Raw genomic sequence first — 6,000 nt, 5'->3', positions numbered from 1 at the left:
GTTCTGACAAAAACCCGGGGCCGCCTTCTTGAGCCGTTTATCCTCTCTTCTTCCCTGCCTCTTCTGAATTCTGGTGAGCCCACGCATTTGGACTCTCGGACTCGCACCCTTTCCTGTCTTGATCTTTCTCTTTGCTCGTCTTCTTTTTACTTAGATTTCACGTGGCAGGTTCGTGATGACCTTCATGGTAATGACCATTTCTTTTACCATGAAACTTGTTTCCTTGTTTCCTTTTTCTCTTTTCATCCTCCCCTTTCCTTCCCTAGATGGCAGTTTGCTAAGGCGGACTCGAACCTATTTACCCTCAGTGCTGCTCTCTCTGACCTCTCCCTTCTGCCTCTCCCTCGCTCTCTCCTCATTTTTCATGACACCGTCTTCGACGCTGCCCTCCGCTCTATTCCTCGCTCTTCCTCTCTGGGTCCACGGAAGTGCGCTCTTTATTGAAATGCAGACTGTGCTCGGGCTGTCTGTTGTAAGCGTGCAGCCTGGAAGAGACACCGCCGTCGGCAGATGGCTGATTCTTTTCTTTTCTTTCAGAAGGCGAGTGCAATGGCCCGTAGGGCCATTCTTACAGCTAAACGTGAATGTTGGGTTATCTTATGTCTCCACCATTATGTTCCAAACTCCTCTGCCCCAGATCTGGAAGCGTATCCGCAAGATAGCGGGTAAGTTTGTTCCCGATATTTCACCGGTCCTTCACCTCCGTGGTACTCTTGTGGAGGACTTGTTGTTGGTCGATACCGAACTGGGTTCCCACTTTTCTTCTGTTAGCTCTTGTTTTCATCTTCCCCAATCTTTTCTTCTTCGTAAATCTGTCCTTGAGTCTCGTCCTTTTGATTTCTGCACTCGTCTTCGACTTCCCTATAACGATCCCTTCTCTCTCTCTGAATTTTGTTCTGCCCTGGCCCTCTGCAGTTCTACTGCCTGGGCTTCGATGGCATTCATTATGATATGCTTCACTATCTCCCTCCGTGCACGTCTCAGTATTTACTGAGTCTGTATAATCGGATCTGGGAGTCGTCGTCAGTCCCTGAGGACTGGTTCGATGCTGTTGTCTTCCCTGTTCGCAAGCCAGGGTCTCTGGAAACATCGCCTAAGGACTTTCGCCCTATTGCCCTTACAAGTTGTGCCTGCAAACTCTTTGAACGTATGGTTAATGTTTGTCTGATGTGGTTCCTGAAACACCATCACCTCCTCTCCCCTTCTCAATTTGGTTTCCGCAAGTGCCGCAGCACAACAGATGTCCTGGTGGACTTGGAGGTCTATATTCGTTCTGCTTTTGCTGCGAAGACCTCCGTTGTTGCCGTCCTTTTTTACCTGGAAATGGCTTATGATATCATTTGGCAGTATTACATTCTATCCCAGCTTCATTCTTCTAGCCTTTGTGGTCGTCTCCCTCTCTTTCTCTGCAGCTTCCTATCTCGTTGTTCCTTTCGGGTGAGGCTTGGTACCGCTCTCTTTGCCTCTTTTCAGCAATACGAAGGTGTGCCCCAGGGTAGTGTTCTGAGCACTACTCTTTTTCTGGTTGACCTCAATGGTCTTCTTTCCTCTCTTCCTTCAGGCATCTTCTCCGCTCTCTATGTCGATGATCTTACCCTTTGCTGTCAGGGTGATGATTCGCCTCTCCCTCAATGCCGGTTTCAACTTGCGATTGATTCCGTGTCATCTTGGGCCACCGATCATGGCTTCAAAACGGCTCTGGCGAGGTTGCATATTGGCCATACTCGCTTAACTCATGATCACTTGATAGAGCGCCGCCCTGCTCCTTATCGTCCTAATTGCATTGTCGCTCTTACGGTCGTGCATATCCTTGTTGAATGTCCTGACTTCTGGGACAAGCGTGTGTCTTGTTTTCCGACCGTCCCCCGCGGTCGCTTGTCTCTCGATAGTATTCTTGGTTTCTCGGATATTTTTGATATCGTTCGCCTTATGCGTTTCTGTTCTCGTATTGGCATCCTTTGTGATATTTAGCGCCCTCTGATTATCTTGAACATTTGATGGTGCTACATAGCCCTCCCAGTTTGGTGCCTTCTTTTGATAATTACTTACTGAACAGAATCTGTAACTTGAGAGCGCTCCAGGATCATGTCCTCTGAGACGTCCAACAAAGTTTCCTTAAGACTGCCTCTCACAATGAGCTCACATAGCTCTTTGCTCCTGACTTGAGTTCACACAATCGTCTGGCAGGCCCCCACACAAAGACACCTCCTTATCCTCCTTCACCTGAGGATACCACGATTTAGTTCCACACAGGTACGACCACCACTAGGCATCAAGTCGGCTCCAAATCTTTACAGATCCAGGGAGGTAACGTGCGTCACTTCCTTGGCAGCTTCCTCAACAGTTATGCAATGTAGTCATCACTCAAACACTTCATCCAGGGCCATATTCTTCAATATTCCTGGGAAGCTCGAACTTATGACTTCCTCTGACGACTGCGGCAACTAAAGTGGTGCTGCAACGTCATGCTAGCGTCATGTCACGTCACCAAAATATCGACATCCAATTTTCACTAACTTTACTAAGATGCCCAACCTCTGCCTGTATTCTTAAACCACTCACTGACTTGTATTGCATATATTTCTCTCACTGACCTCCTCTCCCCTCTGTGGTGCCTCCTTGCCGTGGGGAGGGGCTCACGTACACCTCCCTGGAACTGGTGTGGGTTGCCTTTGCCCCCCTCTCCTGCCCCCTCTTTGGGTGGTGTACGTGCTGAAGGGCACCACGTAGGGGCCTTGTGAGCCATCGGACCACCCGCTGTAGGGGTCGCCCATGAGGGGCCGCCCTGAGTGGGTGGTTGGGTGTCCAGGCTGGGACGATAGGGAGAATGAGGTCTTAGCACCAGTGTGGGAAAATGGACGATGTAGTAGGACTCTACTGTTGAAAAGGAGAGCACCGCTCGGGACGACGCACCCTTCCTGCACTGGCCCGCGCTCGGCCTCCCTGGCTGTCCTGGTAGGTGGTATCCCTTGGTTCCAGGTCCCATTCTTTGGATATTTGTTTACTGCATGGATAACGACTCGACTTCTCTTACTCCGGCTCATGGGGTGGGGTACCAGGCCCCTGAATCGGACCGTCCTGGAAGACCGGGATCTGTAGCCCCCATTATAGAACCCGGTTTAGGCCCAGACCGGACTCTTCCTCCTTGATCCCCTCCCTCCTCTATAGTTGGGTAGAGCCCCAAGCAGGGTGTGGTGACCGCCTCGTCCCCTTGCACGGCTACATCTCTTATTGTGACTACTGCGCCTTTTGACCTGTCTCTCAATAAGAAGGTTCTCATCGCCGTCCCCGCCAAGGCTGCTCTCGTATGCTCCCTTCCCAGACTAATTCGTTCCATGCTTTGTTTGGTCCTGCTACGTGAACTAAGTACTTTGACCTCCATCCTTTAGATTCAACTCCTCCTGACGATTTTTCCCTTCATAGACATCGTGTCGATTCCGTAGATGCCTCTGTTACCTTCAACTCCACCCGTCTTGGTACCAGTGTCGTTGCTGCTCCTTCTCAGGATGTGGCCACCCGCTTGACCACCTTATCCTGCCTTGGCGAGGATAAGGCGGTCTTCTTTGACCGCCTTCTTTGGTCTTCTTCTTTGAGGATAAGAAGACCCTGTACGGGTCTCAAAGAACGCTCGGTTGAATGCCTGTGTTGGCACTGTTCTCCTCTCGCACTATGTTGCGACCGGTGTTAGGAATGTAAAGGACTGCCACAAGGATATCAAGCATTTCCTCGAGGCCCAGGGTCATTCTGTCCTCCAGGTGGATACGTTTACTCGTCCCCCTCATGGTCATCGCCGTCTGCCCCTTCGGGTTGTGAAGGTTACCTTTGATGGTAGGACCCTTCCGCCCTCTTTCATTCTTGCTGGTACCAGATGCTCCATTCAGAAGTATAATCCATCTCCTCGGCTCTGCAATAAGTGCTGGAGATTTGGACATGGTGCTCTCAAATGCTCTAGTCCTTTCTCTCTCTGTCCCTTGTGTGGAGGCGAGGGTCACTCTAAGTTGGAGTGCACTTCTCCCCAGGCCCGCTGCCTCAATTGTGGTGAGGCCCACCCCTACCTTCTCCCGTGCGTGTATACGTTACAAACTTGAGGCGGCCATCCTCAACTTGAAGCACCAGGACCGTTTGTCTTTTCCTGAGGCTAGGCGCCAAGTTCATCATCTTCTCTCCTCTTTTGCTGGCGTCTCCTATGCTCGCGTGGTGCGCTCTTCCTCTCCTCGTCCTTCCCACCTTTCTCAGTCTCACAACCGCTTCCAAGCCTTAGACACGGACACGCCCACCACCACCTTCCCTGTTTCCCTCCGTTCTGTCCCAGAGGGTCCCCCTCCTGGTTCTCTGTCTAACGCTCTCCTTCTTTCTACCCAGTCTGTCAGGTCTCCTGTGTCTTCTATCTCCTCTCCCTCTGGTCCTCCTTCCCGTCATTCTCCTCCGTCTCTTGGCTCTCCATACCGCCTGACTGTGCAGGCCGATGTCCATTGCTCTCCTGGTGGTCGTGTTGTTCGCTCTTACTCTTCTTCTCCTATCGAGACGCTGGAGTCTGTTGCCCAGTACATTGCTGCTGGAACGCCTGTGTGAGATTTTTTTCTTTGACAGGTTATCAAAAGAATTAAGTCCTATTGATGTTACGTTAATCGTAACTATCTCGCAAGAGAGGCAGACCTTAAACAGCAAGAGCTGCCAGTGGCAGATATTTAATCTTAAAGCCTAAGATCATAGGACCGCGGGAGCAAACCGCCAGGCGAAACCACTCGGGTAACACCTGTCACTTAGGTCGCTGGCTCCTCCTAGTTAACAACTAATAAAGGGTAGCCGACGGATTCTCACCTCTTATTTATAGAAGTGTGGTGCTGTGCAATGGACTCGAGCTTTAGATACAGACTTAATATGAACATAAGCAGGCAAAGCGTTGCAGAACATGAAATGTGGGGCAGTAATATTGGAAGGTTTGACGTAAACGACCGTTTTCTATAACAAAACAATTTATTCACAAAACAAGACTAAAACTACTACACAGTGAATTTACGTTACTTTACTGTCACTACAGTGGCACATTAAAGAACAGCTAATCAACAGCCTGATGGACCCACGGTATCCTTATCCCGTCGTCGCTGACTGAACAATGACACTAACTGAACACAGTGGTGCCCACTGGTGACGCAAGCTTGCAATCAATATTGTCACGGCTTCACGGTGACCAATACTATAATCACAAAGACTTGACTGGCGCTCGCTGCCCTCAACGAGGTACCAAGTAACAAGGCGGTTAATCCAAGAATGATAACCCCTTATAAAAAATCTTACGTTAACACTTGTCTCTCAGGACAATCAAAACAAAAGTTACACTAATTGAATTTAAACAATTACGTTAATACACACGTGTCTCAACGACACTTAAATGGCAGCAATAACTCGTAAATCAATTAATTACATCAACTTGAAAGCATTCGGTGAGTAATTCCCAATTAATTACTAGAATACTACAGCCTATTAATTCAGACGAGTATTGATAAAGCCTACTGTCTCTCAACTGACAGTTCTCTTCCGGTCTTACGACAAGATTACCTTAACGAGGGTAGACTACTGTACCACACACAATGTTCCAATACTCCGTGTAAACAACATCAACACCTGGTGAATTCACTAAGTGGCGGTTACTAATCCTCTTTAATTAGCTACGAGTGCTTAATCGCCCTGTCCGCAGACAGAGCTGATCAGTCCAACGAATTACAGCAGCTTAATTACAGCGCAATTGACCCCGATCATAACAGACCGTCAACCCCTTATGTTAATCACTCAATTAACGACAGCTCGTTAAATCGTTAACACTACGTTAGTCTTCACTTGACAATTCCTCCACTGCGTGAACTTCACTGTGACTGTTGCCTTTACACGTCCCTACGTTAATCCCAACAATGTTCAACGAACAAGTGACCTCGTTAAGTAAATCGTGACCCCCGGTGACGTTAACTGACTTTAATTCTCACGGAATCCTTCACAGTACAC

This window comes from Procambarus clarkii, chromosome 24, assembly GCF_040958095.1.
Source record: "Procambarus clarkii isolate CNS0578487 chromosome 24, FALCON_Pclarkii_2.0, whole genome shotgun sequence".
Taxonomy (NCBI): Eukaryota; Metazoa; Arthropoda; class Malacostraca; order Decapoda; family Cambaridae; genus Procambarus; species Procambarus clarkii.
This window is presented reverse-complemented; position numbering follows the sequence as displayed.